The sequence below is a fragment of the Lissotriton helveticus genome, chromosome 1_1 (genome assembly GCF_964261635.1).
Source record: "Lissotriton helveticus chromosome 1_1, aLisHel1.1, whole genome shotgun sequence".
Lineage (NCBI taxonomy): Eukaryota > Metazoa > Chordata > Amphibia > Caudata > Salamandridae > Lissotriton > Lissotriton helveticus.
Window position 1 is genome coordinate 1,502,359,916 of NC_136057.1, and position 17,955 is coordinate 1,502,377,870.

General features: G+C 48.4%; 1 protein-coding gene across 7 annotated transcripts in view; it reads right to left on the bottom strand.

The window, feature by feature from the left end:
* Positions 1–17,955, bottom strand: part of FIRRM (FIGNL1 interacting regulator of recombination and mitosis) — a 3,243,174-nt gene that overhangs the window by 782,028 nt on the left and 2,443,191 nt on the right. The gene's annotated exons all lie outside the window — the stretch shown is intronic.

The window sequence follows — 17,955 nt, forward strand, 5'->3', positions numbered from 1 at the left end:
TTTGGCCACCAGAAAGGAGGATTAACTACATACATCTCGATAAAAACAATAAACACAGCAAAAGAACTGCTGAGCAAGAACACATCGGGAATAGACAATGGAATAAATGCAGTACAGTTGGGATTCTCAATCGCGGGGAAAAATAAACAACAGCTGATCCTGGTCAATACTTACCTGCACCGGAAAGGCAAAAAAAACGGCGCCAAGTCCTTGGTGTCAGAATTGATGAATCATATAACAGAAGGTGAAACCCCGAACCTTATTGTAACAGGTGATTTTAACATGTTTCTCTCAAAGAGCAAAGGATACAACCACCCAATATAAGACAAATTACATGAAAGGGGGATCCCTATACTGGAAGAATGCTCATGGGGTAAACAAACAACTTTATCCAAAAATCTATTCATCGACTTAACAAATTTGGGCCTCATTTCAATAAATGGCCGATCTCCGGGGGATCGACCCCAAGCTGCCACCTTTCACAACTTTCATTCTAGTGAGGAAAATTGAATTTTGCCTTGTTATATGTGCCTACGTGTTCCCCATCCTATGTTATATGTGCATGATCGATATGCATATATCCCCCTATGATCGATTAAAGATGCAATTATAGTTGTGTCCAACTCTAGTATGTCAGTTTCCAGTTCTCGTGAAAGCAACGAGTATTAGGCCTATGTTGCCACGTTTTACAGTGTGCACGTTAATTCATTGAATTGTCCCCGTTTCTAGGCCTCAAAGGGCCCGGACACCAGATTCAAGCTCCAGTCTCCTGAACCCACTCCGAGGAGCGATGCAGCCCCCACCTGCATCCCTGACCCTTCACTTACTTCCTGCCGCGCAGCGCGGTGCCCGGCCTGGCTCTGCCTGCCTGTCTGCCAAGAATATGTTATGCCTCTAGTTATCAGTTCAGCTCTCCGTCTTCACATTCCTAAGCTAACGAACCGCATAAACAGCTTCAGCTATAGTCTAGTCTTTCTGTCTACATGTAAGAGAATTACTGTATTAATATTCATAAAAGATTCATAGCACACGCAATACATGTAGAATATATGCATGCACCAGCCTTAGTGTCAAGTAGCCTTTGCCCTGATAACTTTTAGATTCTATCAACATGTACTCCAAAACACCAGATACCAGATATGCTATAGGTACATGTCGTCCTGACATCGCAGACTTTCGTCTCCTCTTCTAGTGCAGAAGTCATAGCCCCCAGTTCTCCCCGGTAACACGTCATGGCCCGTTTGCGCGCACCACTAGGTTAAAGGTTCCAGCTGCTCAGGTAGCCCCCTCTATGTATCCACCCACTTTATGACACTTCTGTGACGTTTTCATCACATGTCTACGTGCACGCCCTGTGCACGCCTTCTTTTCACGCCCATGTGTTCTTATCTTACGCGTGTCACTTGTTACGCCTACTGTATGCAATGTAATTGTAATGTCTTACTATATATACCTTGTACTGTTGATGAAACGTTGCAGCTGCCTTCTATGCCATTCTATTCCAGGCTGTTCCGATCCTGTCCCTTCCCTTTTGTCTGATTAAAGCCTGTTAGACTCAGATACATCGGATCCTGCCTCTTATTTATTGAGCTATCTGTTTTCTTTAATGTATTCAAAAATAGTACCGGTAATTAATTATTTATTTACCACACTAGTACTGCGATAGATTACACCTTTCTATCTCTATCGCTTTTTCCACTAGTATATGATTTCAAAATTGGTACATCGATTTTAGTGATCATCTACCGCAAGAATTGACACTGATGGCACAGGGGACAGCATTAACAACTCCAACCGGCATGCAAAATTTAACGACTACGTCAAAATGCAAAAGAATCAAATACAAAATAAGTGATCCAGAAAAACTCTCTAGAGAAGCTAAGACTTGCTGGGAAAGTGTCAAGCCATCACATGACAATAACATTACCGCCTGGGTAACCTTTTTGAAAACCTTCGGCTTAGCTAACTCAAAGTGCAATTCCTTACAAAAAACGTATGCACCAACGAGGCAAAAATATGACCCACAAGCCTGGCGGACATGTAATTCAAATACTCACTCTCAGACACCCATATCTCTGAAACTAACGCAAATAAAATCTGCAATCAATAGAACACTCCGCGGACTAAGGAAAAACGTGAGTGACAAACACCTATTGATCGATCTGAGGTCATTAAAGATCAACAAGAATAAGCTCTTGTGGCGAATAAAGCAGGACTCCACAGAAAAAACATGGGCAAAATTACTTTACGACGCAAGAAGTAAAAACAGCGCGAGATTCTGGAGCACTGTCAATAAAATTGAGAATCCTAAAGCTCCCGGAATAAATTCGCATATAACGGAGGAGAGCTGGGTAGAACATCTAACCAACCACTTCAACAACGCAACTGACAAAGTAACACAAGACCTAGAAGTTGGGGAGGAAAACAAGAGGGGCCAGAAGTTATAATCCAAGGAGACCAACTTCCCAGGCTCAACAACACAGATCAAGGGAAGAATAGCGAAAGGCCGGAAAGAGGGAGCCTCTGGGCCAAATTGAACTCCACCTGCCCTCTACAAGCAAGATCCACATTACTGGGCCGAGCAATTGCTCCCACTCTTTGAGAAAATTTGGGTGGCGGAGCAAATGCCGAGCTCCTGGATGGGTTCTATTATCGCCCCGATCTATAAAAAAGGCTCCATGAACGAATTCAAGAACTATAGACCAATTACTCTTAGTGATATAGATGCTAAATACTTTTCGGGGCTCCTACTAGAAGAGCTAACAGCCTGGGCATCAAAGAAAAATCTAATCCCCATTAATCAGACCGGTTTCCAAAAAAACATAGGGACTACAACAAACATTCTGGCCCTCTCCCTGCGAATAGACTCTATAATTAAATACAAAAAAATGCTATATGTGTGCTTCATCGACTACTGAGCTGCATTTGACAGTATAGATAGAGGAAAACTCTGGGCCAAGCTCTCAAGTTGGGACACAGATCCCAAACTCCTGAATCTATTAATCTTATTGCACACAGAAACCTGGATCCAAATAAAACTGGGGGCAGGCAATTGTCTATCAAGCAAAATAAAAACAACAAAAGGTCTGCAACAGGGGTGCGTTATCGCACCGACCCTGTTCAACCTCTTCATGTCCGACCTTTCCGAAGACCTTGACAAATGCAACCATCACTCTCCAAAATTAGGGGGCCTGACTTTATCGAACCTATTGTACGCAGACGATTTGATACTAATAAGCCAAACTCCTGTTGGCCTTCAACACCTCACCGATACAACAATCAATTTCTCAGACAAGAATGGATTAAGAATAAACCAAGGGAAATCAAAGGTGATGATATTAAACCAAAAAATCAAAAAGCGACACCCACAGTGGTTTCTGCGAGATCAGAAGATGGAAATTGTTAAAGAATATAAATATCTGGGCGTAATTTTCGACTCAAAAGGCTCTTTCAAACAACAAAAAAAGGCAATTAAGGACAGAGGGGTATCACTGGCCATTGCACTAAAGAGCATTAAGAGCAAAATAGCTGGTCCAAACTTAATCCCCCTGCTACATGTTCTACAAGCAAGATTACTGCCATCGATAACCTACGGCAGCGAATGTATGAGAGGGCAAGATGAGTCCACCTTAGACATAGTTGTAGCAAAATCGATGCGAATACTATTCAGTCTACCATCGTACACCCCCCCAGCTCAATTAAGGCTTGAGTTCGGCCTACAGCAACAACAATTAGCACGCAAAGGTGCTTGTGCAAAGTGCTGGCACAAAGTAAAGAGTGCTGATCTGGGCACCCTGAATACTTATCTATGGAAGGAGCTGGAAAGAGATAAGGTCAGCCCTGCAATGGCCTATCTCCAGGCAGCAATAAACACCCTTGCGCTAAAAGACCTTTGGGAAGCAAGCTGCACGCAAAAATATTTCAATCGGCTCGTTAATAAAACTGTCAAGATCCTACCCCTGGAAGAAGACAAAGCAGTTCTATCCAGGAGGATGCATGGATGGTTTGTGATACAGAGTTACACCAGGCTGCAACCACAGGCCTACCTAGGCACTGGCTTCTCAAGGGCGGCAAAGGAAATCTTCTTGCAGTTGAGGATGGGGGTAATACCGTCAAAAGAACACCTACCCCCATGGAAACGCTCGGATTCAAACATAAAGTGCAGACTCTGCAAGGATACTAAGGAGGACGTACTGCATTTGTAATGCAGCTGTAAAGCCCTAGATACTGAAAGAAGGAGCTATCTAACACAGCTGTGGAACCAAAAAAGCCTGCGAACTCGCCGAGAGGCATTGCTGGCCTGCTTTAACGGGGAGGACATTCAACTAGCCTGCAGACTGGTTCACTTCATGAAGTCAGTAAACATCGCACTAAACTTAGCCGTTACTCCATGAACTGGGAAAACCATGACCAGCGGAAAACTCCGACAAGTAAAGAACCTTTCACTTGCGAGTACTTGTCTGAGTTTTTGACTTTCCTGCTACTGCAATTACAAAAGCTATTCAAGGACAGTGCCTCACAGGTTTTATTGGGTCTTTAACTTTTCCTTACTTAAGGATAGCACAAGATGCACTTTTGCACACACTGATTCCTTTTCATATTTATTAATATTGCAAATTAAGAAATGTTTTTATACTAATGTGATTGTATGAAATGTCTAATTTTTATATCTAGTTTTATGTACTTTAAATGGCGCGCCACAAAGTACTTTTTATGAACAATTGCAAAGATTTTTATTAATCAGGCAATAAAGAAATTACTTACTTTTAGAAAGTAGGTATTTTCTTGTCTAACTATCCAAGCCTGCCTCTGTGTATTCCTTGTCTGGAGTTTGAGTGACAGGGCTGGGGGATTCCAAGAGACAGGATGAGTCAGCCCAGAGGTGAATAGAGAGATCTACATCTAGATGGGAGGGAGGAGTTGCACCTGGGACCTGAAAAGGGCTATACCTTCCCACCACAATGCTGGCTCCACCTCCTTTGGTGTGTCTGATGTCTCTGCCCTGTGGAAGGAGAGAAGGAATGATGTCAACAGAGTGCTCCAGGGCTGTGCATTCCTCCACAATGCTGGCTCCACCTCCTGTGGGGCGTCTGATGTTTCTGCCCTGCACTGTGAAAGGAAAGAAGGAGTCATGTAAACAGAGTGCTCCAGAATTGGTTTGGACTGGGCAAAGGCCCCTCTGCCCTCAGAGGACAAAGGATTTTGGGGTATAAGTATTAGGACCCTGATCCCAAGAAATTAGATCACTTTTGGACTACAAGAAGAAACCTTTGCTGAGTAGAGGAACCTGAAGAAACTGAGGAGAGACTATCCCTAAGCTGAAGTGCTGCTTGGGGGATTGGCCTGCAGTGGTTTCCTGACTACCAAAGAAAGGAGAAAGGACTTTGTGTGCACTTCATTCAACTTGTGAAGGATCTCCAAGGGCTTGAGAAAAGAGCTTGCCTCCTGCTGAAGTCTGAGGGACAACAGACTTCAACCCCCAGCTCCCCAGAGTTCTTTGGAAGTGCCTGCTGCTGTTTTGGATCTTCTGATGGACTGTGTGTTGCAAGGAGCTGGAAGCGCGACTCAAGAGGTAGAAGCGTGTCGCTGCTGCTGCCGTTGAATCGTGGATGTCGCCACTGTAGTTGTCGCATTGCACCGCATCAAGAAAAGCGTCTCGCATCCACGGAGAAGCGTGCTGCCGTCAGAGCTGCTGTCGTCGCATCACGGACCAAGGGTGTCGCCGCTGCAGGTGTCGCATTGAACGGAACCGTCTCGCAACATCGGAGAAGAGTGGGGCTGACAAAGCCGCTGTCGACGCATCACGGAACAAGGGTGTAGCCGCTGACTCATCCAGTCGAAACTTCTTGCATCATCGGAGTAGCATGTCGCATCAGGAAGAACTTGAACATCTTTATTTCTTTGCACCGGATTTTGCCGCATTTCCATCTTTGCAACACTTTTGTTGCCCTGCGTGTCGCATCTTTAGGTACATTGACTCAAAGTGTTGCATTTTAAGAACTAAACAGAACTCAGCTAAAACTCTCCAAAATCGTATGGTTCTAGATGTTATATTAGCTGATCGAGGTGGAGCTTGTAGCGTCATCAGTAGTAGCTGCTGTGTGTATATCCCTGATACTGCCCCCATAGTCTATGCTGCTATACAGAAATTACACAAGATAGCTTCCGACATCCATCAAGGAAATGGATCCTGGTCGGGCCGGTTCTGGCGTGTCTTTGGGCCCTGGGGATGGAAGATCTAGTCCATACTAATAGGTGTAGCTGTTTTGATATTGATGTGTTCTTTATCCATAAATTGCCTCCCAGCCTGTTGCTCCTTATGCACATCATACTGTGTTACTAAGCTAGCCCCTTCCACTCCTACCCAGGAAAAATTCTCCTCTGGAAGGGCCCTCTTACAGCAAGTTGTTCAAGACCTCATGAATATCGATGAAGGTATCTTTGAAAACTGATGCCTCTTATCCCCTAGCAATTATAAAGACCCTGTCTTTTAGTAAATAAAGCATAACTCAGCAGAGTAGGCTAAAAGGAGGGTCTGATAGATTGTGCCACATAATGCCCCTGTTGTTACTCTCACTTATGCAGGTATACTAATATATTATGTTAGCCTTGCCTCCTAAGTTTCATTTTGCTACTTGTTTGCTCCATGTATTAGTCGTATTATTTAGCAGTGGCTCGTAGGCCTCGCAAACCCTTGTCTCCAACGAGCTGCTGTAAGACAGTTTTCCAGGCCAAGGTGAATGCTTCATTCGACGAGGAGGCGATTGTCTGATTCTAGCATTCCATTCTCTGTGAGCAATCTTCCTCCCATGAGCTAATGAGCCGAGAAGCGGCATGGTGACCTTGCACAGCAGACGAAGGGAGTATGTATCTGCAGGTGTTGACTCCGTCCACTGTGCCCCATTGTTCGTTGATGTCCAGGACTGGTGATTTACCACTGTGAGGGGTCATGCTCCTGGAGGTTTTACTATGCGCCCGCTGGTGGGGGGAGGGGGGGGGACGGGGAGTGAAGTCAGTCCCTCAGCAGATTCACCCAGAAGCTCAGCTGACAGGGCTCACTCAGCAGAGATTTTAAATAAAGCTTATGCGGTTTGTATTCTCTATTTGTCCGATTCCTCATTATATTGGAAGGCACGATAAGGAGGTCTAAGTGACCCGGCTGGTCTATAGAGGTCACTCCCTTCAGAATGGCTAAAAGCGAAAGATGCGCCTAACAGGGACCGCACCCTGGATGACTCTGTAAAATCACTAGGTATCACTCTAGACCCAAAACTGAACATGAACAAACACATTAAGAACTCCGCCAAGAGCGCCTTCCTTAATCTGAAGCTACTGAACAAAATAAAGCCTTTCATCCCACCCAATGGCCTCAAACAAGCCACCCAAGCATTGGTGCTATCTAGATTAGACTATGGGATTGCCGCCCTCTCAGGCACATCAAAGGCACACCTTGCTCACCTGAAAACAACTCTAAACGCAGCAGCCAGAATGGTCACAGGAGTGAAGAAATTCAAACATGTCTCACTCGCACTCAGAGAACTAAAATGGCTCCCAGTTGAATTGCGTGCCAGTTTCAGAACAGCCTGCCTCATGCACAAAGCCCTTCACAAAGGCAACCTGAATATCTGGCCTCCAAACTCAAAAAAGCCGGTCAGACCAGGACCCTCCGGAGCTTGAATACTCTACTACTCATTCCACTGAAAGTACGCAAACAAAAAAACGCGGCCCGGTCCTTCGCGGGAAACGCACCCAAAATCTCGAACTCTATCCCCCCACATCAGAACTATCCCCTCCTTTGCAAAATGTAAAGGACAGATCATCAAAAGGGTTGATGACATTACTCCCTGGAAGGGGAGCATGGCCCTAAACTATGGCATTTCAAAGCCTTCACTGCCCCTTGGTTACATAACTTGCTGAAACTCTCCGTTCATGTTCCATACGACTACTGTATTTTTGATCTTGTGCAATACGACTGTTGTAAAGTGCTCCAATACGCTCGGGTCTGGCCAGCGCTATATAAGACTTCAGAATAAATGATGATAAATAAAGAAATATTAAACATTCGTGGTCCATCATGCACCTGCGGCTGAGTTCGTCCGCCCTGGCGTTCAAGGAACCTGCCAAGTGTTGAACCGTCAAGGAAATACCTTGAAGTTCCAGCCATGTCAAGAGACGCAGAGCCTCCTGACATAGGGTTCACGACCCCACCCTGCCTTGATTGTTGCAATACCACATGGCAGTGGTGTTGTCTGTGTACAACTGCACTACTCTCCCCTTGACAGAGGGAAGGAATGCCTTCAGTGCAAGTAGGATCGAACGGAGCTCCAGAAAGTTGATATGGAGCCTGGACTCCGCCGGAGAAAAGAGGCCTCTGATCTCCGTCTCGCCCATATAACCGCCGCATCCCAGGAGGGATGCATCTGTCACCACTGCGTGCTCCGGTTGGGGAAGGGAGAGGGATCTGCCGCTGACCCAATGTTTGTTTGTGAGCCACCACTGCAACTGCTGTGCAGTGCCCTCCGAGATCTGGACATGCTTGGACAGGTCCCCTTGATGCTGTGCCCACTAGAACTTCAGGTCCCATTGAAGAGCCCACATATGCCATCTGGCCTGATTGGTCAGCAGGATGCAGGAGGCCATGAGGCCCAGCAGCCTCAAGGTCATCCTGACTGAAACCTAGGACAATGGCCGAAAGAGCGGAATCATTGCCCGAATGTCCTGGACTCGCTGTTCGGGAGGATAAACCCAAAACTGCGCTGAGTACAGAACAGCTCCGATAAAGAGGAGCTTCTGAGAGGGAACCAGGTGCAACTTCGGAACGTTGATGGAGAACCCCAGCAAATGCAGGAGGTCCGCCGCAGTATGGAGGTGGGAGACGGCTGCCTGGGGTGAGCCCGCCTTCAACAGCCAGTCATCGAGATAGGGGAAGTCTGAAACCCCTGATCTGCGCAGATGAACTGATAACACCGCCATCACATTTGTGAACACCTGAGGGGCGCTGGTAAGGCCATTATGAACTGAAAATGCTCGTGGCCTGCAGGTAACGCCGGTGGGCAGGCAGGACGGGGATATGAAAATAGGTGTCCTGCAAGTCCAACGCTACCAACCAGTCTTGCGGGTCTAGGGCAGACAAGACCTGAGCAAGTGAGAGCATCTTGAACTTCTCCTTCCAGAGGTAGCAATTGATGTTCCGAAGGTCTAAGGTAGAATGCAGGCCCTTGTCCTTCTTTGGAACCAGGAAATAGTGGGAGTAACAACCACGACCTACTTCTGGCGTCGGAATGCGGTCAATGGCCCCCTTGGCCAAGAGGGCCGCAACTTCCTGCTGGAGAAGTACCAAGTGATCCCCAGACATGCAGTGGTACTGAGGTGGCATGGCTGGAGGTGTAGGCTGGAAGGGGAGGGAGTAGCCCCTTCAGACTATCTACAAAACCAACCTGTCCAAGGTGATGTTGCGCCAGTGGGGGAGGTGATGGCGGATCTGCCACCCACTGGGGTTTGGTGGGCCTGAAAAACCGGACTACGATAGTTTGGCGGTAGTGGCGGCAGGGAAGGTGGTGGACTGACCCGCCCGCTGGCCCAGTGACCCACCTCTGCTGGTCCCAAGTCGGCGGTGCGCTGAGACTGTTGCTGCGCAGGCCTGTGGCTCTGAAACAAACGTGTTTGGGCCCCCCTTCCTTGGCCACGAAAGGAGCGGAAAGCAGAAGCGGAATGAGTGTGTATGGCCGAAAGGCCCAAGGACTTGGCCGTAGCCATGAGTCCTTAAAACGCTCCAACTCACTGTCTGCCTTGTTGCCAAAAAGGCGAGTGCCATCAAAGGGCATGTCAATCAGAGTGTTCTGGACATCCGGAAAAGACAGTTTTCCTCAGCCAGGCGTGGCGGCGTGGCGCCACTGTTGTGGAAATCGCCCTGCCCAGCGAGTTGGCGGTGTCAAGGCCACAACGAATTGTGAACTTGGCTGCATCTCTCCCTTCAGCAGCTTGGGAGAGCACCGTCCGGGCCTCCTCTGGACACTGAGGCAGAACCTGTGCAACCGTGTCCCACACAGAATGAGAATAACGGCCCAAGAGGCATGCAGTGTTCACAGAGCGCCGCCCTGAACTGGCGGAAGTAAACAGTTTCTTCCCAAACTGTTCAAGTTTCTTGGATTCCCTGTCGGGGGTGCGGAAGGGAATGCGCTTGAAGACACAGAGGCTTGGACAACCAAGCTCTCAGGGGTTGGATGTTGGGAGAGGAAAATGGGGTCGCACGGGGCCGGGCGATGGCGTTGGTCCCCATTCTCATCCACAGGAGTCCCATCGTTGGACCCAGAAAGTGCGTCATTAACGGGCAATAGCGGCTCCGTAGAGGAAGACACTGGCCAGAGCACATCTGTCAGGAGGTTAGTACTGAAGGACACCGTAGGGAGCTCGAGGTGAAGCGCTTCGGCTGCTCTACGCAACACCATAGAATATGTACCACCCTCCTCCGTAGCCACGGTAGAAGGAGACAGTGTGCCAGGTTCTGGAGTAAAATTCCTGTCACCTGCATCCTCCAAATCTTCTTCCCAGTCCGGGTCTAGCTTGCACTGGGCTGTGAGAAGGTCCTCAGACCCCTCCCATTTCTCCCCTTCCTCCCCAACCTGCCTGGCAGTCGGAAAAGAGGGAGATAGCTGGAGTAATCGGTATCGGCGTTGATCGGCACCGGTTCGGTGCCGTCTTCACGTCGGGGAGGAAGCTGGGGACAACGTCGGCCATGGAGCTGGCAGGTGGCGGTGCCATAGACAGCGATGTTGGTGGAGGTCGTGTGAGGCCACCCGACATCAGCTGGGATGCATGCATGGATCCATGGGGATCTTGCAGCGTCGAGACCGGAGTCGTCAACGACGTCGACACCAGAGCTGGTAACAAAGAAGAGTGAGGACCCCAAGTCAGATCTGCAGGGCCCCACGGGCCAAAAAGGCAGGCCATGGCTGACAGGAAGTCCTGTAGCTGGGCCGGAATCGCCGAAGGACCCAGGAAGGGCAGGTCAGCCATTGGCAACTGCGCAGGCTCCGCTGGAGCCACGAGGGTGGCACCACCGGCACCCTCAGCCATGTCACTCAACAGGCATGGGGAAGGCAAAGAGCGATGACGCTTGTTCGACTTTTTGTGCTTCGCCTTACCTGACTCAGAGAGTGAAGACTTCATCAAACGATGGTGATGGTGGCTCTGCGACCAGTCCCTTGACCTCCCACGGGACTGGGACCTTGAACGGCACAGAGCCGACTCCCGGGCCTCCAGTAACTTTCGGGACCTCTCCCGCAAAGTTTTCGGAGCCATGGCCCGGCATTCGGGGCACGACTCGGAGTCGTGGTCACACCCCAGACGTAGAGACACTCAAAGTGAGGGTCTGTCACTGACATTGTGCGGGGACAAGACGCGCAAGACTTAAAACTCGGCATCCCTATACACCAGGAGTCAAAAGACAAAAAACAGAGACAAAAAGTCCCAAAAATAACTCAGTCAAAAAGTGACTGGGGGTACCGCTCTCTCCGGATCTGCGCTTGCTGGCGCAGAAAAAGAAAGAACTGATGTCAACGCCCGTGGGCGTGTCTAAGTAGCTCCGATGACGTCATCTCGGCGACTTCAACGCCAACAATGTACGCGGAGCCGCACAACAGAGCCTACCGACGCACAGGGGTACAGCGGACGAAAACTTTCCGGATCCAGTCTGACGCCTGGGGGAAATTTTAAGGTAAGGAATCTATCACTAACGTGTTTCTTTCATAGTTTCAAATACAATGCACCCTGCCCTTGGGCCTACCTTAGGGGTGACATATGTAGAAATGGGAAGGTTTAGGGACTGGCAAGTGTGTGAACTTGCCAAGTCGACATGGCAGTCCCAGACTACACACATGCCCTGCAATCGCAGGCCTGAGCCTTATTTGACAAGCCGCTTCTGTGGGTGGCACAATCAGTGATGCAAGCCCACCAGCAGCATTTGATTTACAGTCAATTATAGAGTCACTAATCCAATACAACAATTTACAATAGGGACCACTTGCACTTTGGCACTGAATAGCAGTGGCAAAGTGCCCAAAGCATCTAGACCAGCAAAAACATAGCAAAAACGTAGGAGGCAACAGTGAAAAAATGGTAGAGAGACCCACGCCAATGGTGCCAGGTCTAACAATGACAATAAGACTAGGCAGGCCAAAAGAGAGTAACTCGAATCAAAGTTAAAGAACTGGAGACGATCCATAAGCCCACAGGTGCTCCGCGGGTCTGGCGCCAACTGGAGAAGGAGCGGCTCCAGTTGAAGCGAGTGGACCTGTACAGGGCTGATCATGCAGTGATTTGGTTGAAACATAAATTCTACGAGGGATCTAACAAGGGAGGTCGCATGATATCACACTCCGCAGTAAACGGCAGGCACAGGCAGTTAAGGCGGTGCGCGGAGAACAGGGTTCCGAGATTATGGACGACTCGGGCATTGCGGCAGCTTTTTGGTCTTTTTACGGGGATCTCTACTCTGCTGAGTCCTCAATCCTCGCGGACCCCCGTGACTATGTTAACGGGGCTAGGGTCAGCCCGCTCCCCCCCAACAACGCAGATAGTCTAGAGGTCCCTATAAGGATTGACGAGGTGATATCCGCTATTGCCGGTCTGAAGGTTCTGAAGGCGCCAGGCCCGGACGGTTTCAGTGTGCTGTTCTTTAAAGAAGTTTTGCGTGAAGCTGGCCCCCCTGCTGACTCGCTTGTTTAATTAATTCGCTGATACGGGCACCCTCACTGATTTCATGTTACAGGCAACAATTTTGGTCATCCCCAAACCAGGGAAAGACCCTGTGCTTTGGAGTTCCTACCGGCCTATTTCCTTACTAAACATCGATGCAAAGCTGTTCTCCAGCATGCTGGCCCACAGGCTGAACCCTTTGATGCCTGGTTTGATTGACCCGGATCAGTCGGGTTTCATCCCGAATAGACAATGCGGGGACAACACTAAATGGCTCTGTCAACTGATTGATAAGGTTCAGCACTCCAAGGAAGAGGCGCTTTTGCTGGCGGCTGATTCCAAAAAGGCATTCGATCGCGTGCATTGGTCGTACTTATTTGCCACCCTGGAAAGTTTTGGTTTAGGCGCGTAATTTAGCAAATAGGTGGCGAGCATTTACAATAACCCATCTGCTGCAAGTAGGGTGAATGGGATTCTCTCGAGCGGTTTTCCGGTGGGGAGAGGCAACAGACAGGGATGCCCCCTCCCCCCCTGCTCTTCGCTCTTCATATGGAGCCCTTTGCTCAGAGGCTCAGGGATAACCCACACGCCCAGGGATTCCTTTTGGGGCCGACCGCAATTTAATTAGCCTTTATGCCAACTAAGTCATTTTTTCGGTGGTGTGACCCTTGACCTCCTTGCCGGCCCATTGTAGACGACCTGCAGGCCTTCGGTTGGGTTTCAAGATTCAAAATTAACCTCAAGAAATCACAGGTACTCAACCTTACTGTAACGCAGCCAACGGTGGACACCTTACGTGTCCAATTTGCCTTTGATTGGGTGATGGATGGCATAACATACCTGGGGTTGGTCCTTCATAAGAGTCTAGGCAAGACTGAAGAAGTAAATTATGCTGCTTTACTCTCTCGCATCCGTAAAGATCTAACTCAATGGCAACGTTTGCATCTTTCGTGGCTCGGGAGACTAGCTGCGGTCAAAATGAATGTCTTACCGCGAGCCCTATATCTTTTCAAACCCTCCCCTTACTGCCCCACCGAATGCGCTCTTACACATACAAAAGGAGATTAAAGGTTTCATGTGGGGCTCGGTCTCCCCTAGGTTGCAAAAGTCCCTGTTGCAACGCCCTAAACAGGAAGGTGGCCTTGCATTGCCAAACATCACTCAATACTTTCAAGCCTCGCTATTGCGCTTTCTCGTGGAATGGAACCATTCATTGACGGAGAAACACTGGGTATTTATGGACCAGACCAAGGCTGCCCAACACATCTGAAGGGAAGTTTGGCTACCTAGACCGTCCTGATCCTGGGGACTTTACACTTCGTAGGTTACTCGACCCACCATGTTTGTTCGGGATAGTAGCCAGGCGGGCAAATCTCACAACGTTCCCTTTGCCATGTACCCCATGTTTTCGAATCCTGAATCCCCCCCCCCCCCCCCAGGATGGATAAGGGGTCAGGTTTGCGATGGATAGCAGGCGTCTGCAAGAGTTTTGGGCACTTGTTTGACCTCTAGGGGATTATCCCCTTCAAGCAACTTCTGGCAGACTACGGCCTCACCGTTTCTGACAGCTACCTACCTGTGCAAATGCTGCACTGGTTGTCTGGGACTCTAGTGCGTCCTCTAGTGGTCAGACCGATGCTCCAGTTTGAAAAGTGGCTTTTTCTAAAAAAAGATGATTGTAAACTTATCTCTGAAATCTACAGATTTCTCTCTCGGGCTCGAGTGGGGTTAGGAAGGCTGGACAAAGGCTGTGGGAGGCGGAACTCGGTCGAAACCTGTCGGACAAGGAATGGGAAGATATTTTTTATAGGACCCACCAAACTTCACACTCCATGGGCCACACCGAAACAGCGTTAACAATTGTATCTTATTGGTACTACACCCCAGCTTGTTTAAATAAATGGAACTCATAGTGCGATGGCCTCTGTTGGCAGGGCTGTGGGAGCCCGGGAAACCTCATTCACCTGCTGTGGAACTGCCCGAAGCTCACTAGATATTGGGACAAGATCCTTGATGAAATTGATAAAGCTTTCGACACTACCATCCCCAGGTTTCCTGCATACACTACCTTAGGACTGCCTGACGCCCTGAGTTTTCCCTTGCGTTCTACCAAGGGCAGACAGATCACCCTGGCGTTGAATGCTGCACATCGGTTGCTTTTATCTGGTTGGAAATCAGACAGGATTCCGGACCACACACAATGGCTTCACCAGCTGTGGTCCCTTTTGGGAATGGAGAGACTCTCTATGGCTACCCTAGGGGGCAAACCAAAACACGCTAAGATATGGGCTCCCTTTATTTCCATCCTCTCTACAGAGTTTCAGGAACTGACACGCCCTGATTACTTGCAAATTTTTTAATTGATTCCGGAAAGCGAGGGGAGTGGTTAATACCCGATTGCTGCAGATGGGCTCTTGGGGCCAAGGGTTGGTGTTACTTTCATACTGGACCACATCCATGCATGTTAGTGCGCTTACTGGCTCACCTGGAGAGGGGGGTGGGGGAGGTGGGAGGCTCTCAGGTTTTTGCATTTTAGTTGTGTTAATGATTCTCCTTTTGTGATTCTTAATTTCCTTAAAAGGCTTTAATGCCCCAGACTTGCTATGGTGAGGCTTTGGCTTATCGGCCACCTGTGAGCTCAGCATGTTATGTTATGTTATGTTATATTAAATTGCTTTTGTAAGGCGCACAGCTACCCAAAAAGGGTTTCCCGGCGCCAACCAGGCTGGAAGCAGAGCATGGAATTATTGGTTAAATAGCCATGTTTTTGAATTCTTGCGGAAATTTGCTAAATTTGTTTCGAGGCGAAGAGATGCAGGCAAAGTGTTCCACAAGGTAGGACCGAGAAAGGCAAAGGAACGACCTCCCATCCGTGAGAGTCTAATCCTGGGAACCACAAATGTTCCCTGAGTAGTGGAAAGCAGTTGTTGTGAAGGATAGTAGGGTTGGGCCAGGGCCTGCAGGTACAGAGGAGCAGTACCAGACTTGATCTTAAATAATAGGCTCAATGCTTTAGACTTAACATGACTTTCCACTTTCAACCAATGGTGAATTTGGGAATTCGGCATAGTAATCTCGCTGCCGCGTTTTGCACTACCTGTAGCTTCCGCACTATATCTTTGTTGGCCCCTAGATAGAGAACGTTGCCATAGTCCATTCTCGAGGTCACAAGTGCCTGGTCCACCGTTTTCTGGGTGGAACAAGGAAGCATCCAGACAACTTTTCTCAGCCACTTCAATACAGTGAAGCAGGTAGTTGCCACTTTTACAACTTGCTGTCTCATGGACAGCCGGTCATCAACGATGAAGCCCAGATTACGGACTTGTTGAGTGTGCTGGGGGCCATACCCAATTCAGTGGGCCAGTGACGGGGGCTCCATAGTTCTTTGTTATTCCCAAAAACAAGAACCTTGGTCTTGTCGCCATTAAGTTTAAGCATGTTTGTTTGCATCCATGCTGCAACTTTCCTTAAGCCATCTTGAAGAGCTGATGGCCCGGACACCTTCTCGGAGGAAAGAGAGAAGATGATCTGGGTTTCATCTGCATAAGAGAAGAGAGATAACCCAGCTTCTTCTACAATGGTCTCCAATGGATTAACTGCTGCTGACCCTTTCCAATGCTCCACCTACATGGATCCTGGATCGCTGAATGTCTCTTTTTGTTGAACGCGGCCGGCCCAGGATGGGTTGTAGGCGGCATGCTGTGTAATCTGTCTATATGTCAAGCTTGTAATTCAATGGCTCCTATGGGCTTTTATGTATTTATGCAGCCGGCCCATTGGGTTGTAGGGACCAATTCTTTGTATTGTCAAGCAATGAGCTCTGCTAATAAAATTGATTGAATTCTAAAAAAAAAGAAATAAGTACCTCTGTCTGTTAAGAATTCCTTAGCAAAGCCCACTCTAAAAAAGATTCCCAGGAGGGCCCTGGCCACTACAGGAGATGTAGTGGTCTTAAGGGGAATAGCCTCTGAATACCTAGTGACATGGCCCTCCACCACTAGGATGTAACTGTGTCCAGATGCAGTGGGGGTTCAAGAGACCAACAATGTCAATTCCTAAGTTCTCAAAGGGAATCCCAAATACTGGTAGTAGAATTAGGAGGGATTTTGTAGTGACCAGACTTACCACTGGCTTGGCAAGTGACACAGGAGTGACAAAACTCCTTGGTGTCTTTTGACATTTGGGGTCAGTGAAAATGAGGGACAACCCTGTCCCAAGTCTTGCTTAGGCCAAGGTGCCCTGAAAGGGGAATGACATGTGCCAGGGAGAGAGGAAAACCTCTGAAATTCTGGGGTATTACCACCCTCCTGGTAGCACCAGGCTAGGGGTCTCTACCTTCAGAAAACAGTAGCCATTTTAACAATAGATCCTATGTGACCCACTGACATTCTCTGTCTGCTCAGCAGCTTGCTATCTGAGCTGTTTAAGAGAGGGCAGGATCACTGCTCCACACTCAAGTCAGCCCTGGAAGGGCCCCCTGCCCCCAAGAACCCAGCCTTGTCAGGCCAGAGTTCCTATGGGACAGTTCCTTCACATATACTGAGATCATGTCCCACAGGAGACTGATCCTTACTGGAAGTTTGGGAGGAGGATAATTCCTTACCCTTCCTGCTCCTTCTCTTAGGAGCAATCTGGTCTATTCTTTCAGGATCCAGTGCTCACTCAGTGCTGAGCTGTTTGACCTGAGCCCCGGTAACAGAAAATGCACTGGCAGAGATGCCCATCATCTATGTATGTGTCCTAAACTCTACTTCAGACCAGGCTGAAGTTTCTAGATCATTGCCCAACAGACAATCTAAAGGTAGATCTGGAGATACCACAACTCTTTTAGGGCCAGTTACCCCTCCCCAGCTGAGATTCACAACTGCCAATAAATGATCAGTCCTGACATTGTTAGCGTTGGTTACTTGGCACATCTGACCAAGTATGATCTGTTCAGGGGACACAAGTTTCTATGTCACCATTGTGGCACTGGCCCCTGTGTCCATGTAAGCCATAGCTTACTTTCCATTGACTAACAACTGTTGTCTGTACTTGCCCAAGTTAATGGGACTTACTAGTAAGGTGGCAAGATCTATGCCCCCATCACAGACAAACCTGAGTTAGTGTTCTGACTAGGCCAGAGCCCACCTCAGAAACCAACGTTACCCCTACTAATCCCTTGTTTGCTGTACTATCACTTGTACTGGTGCTAGGGGGAGCAGTTGCCTTAGAGGAAGTGGTAGAAGATTCCTTGGCCTTTGGACAATCAGCATTTCT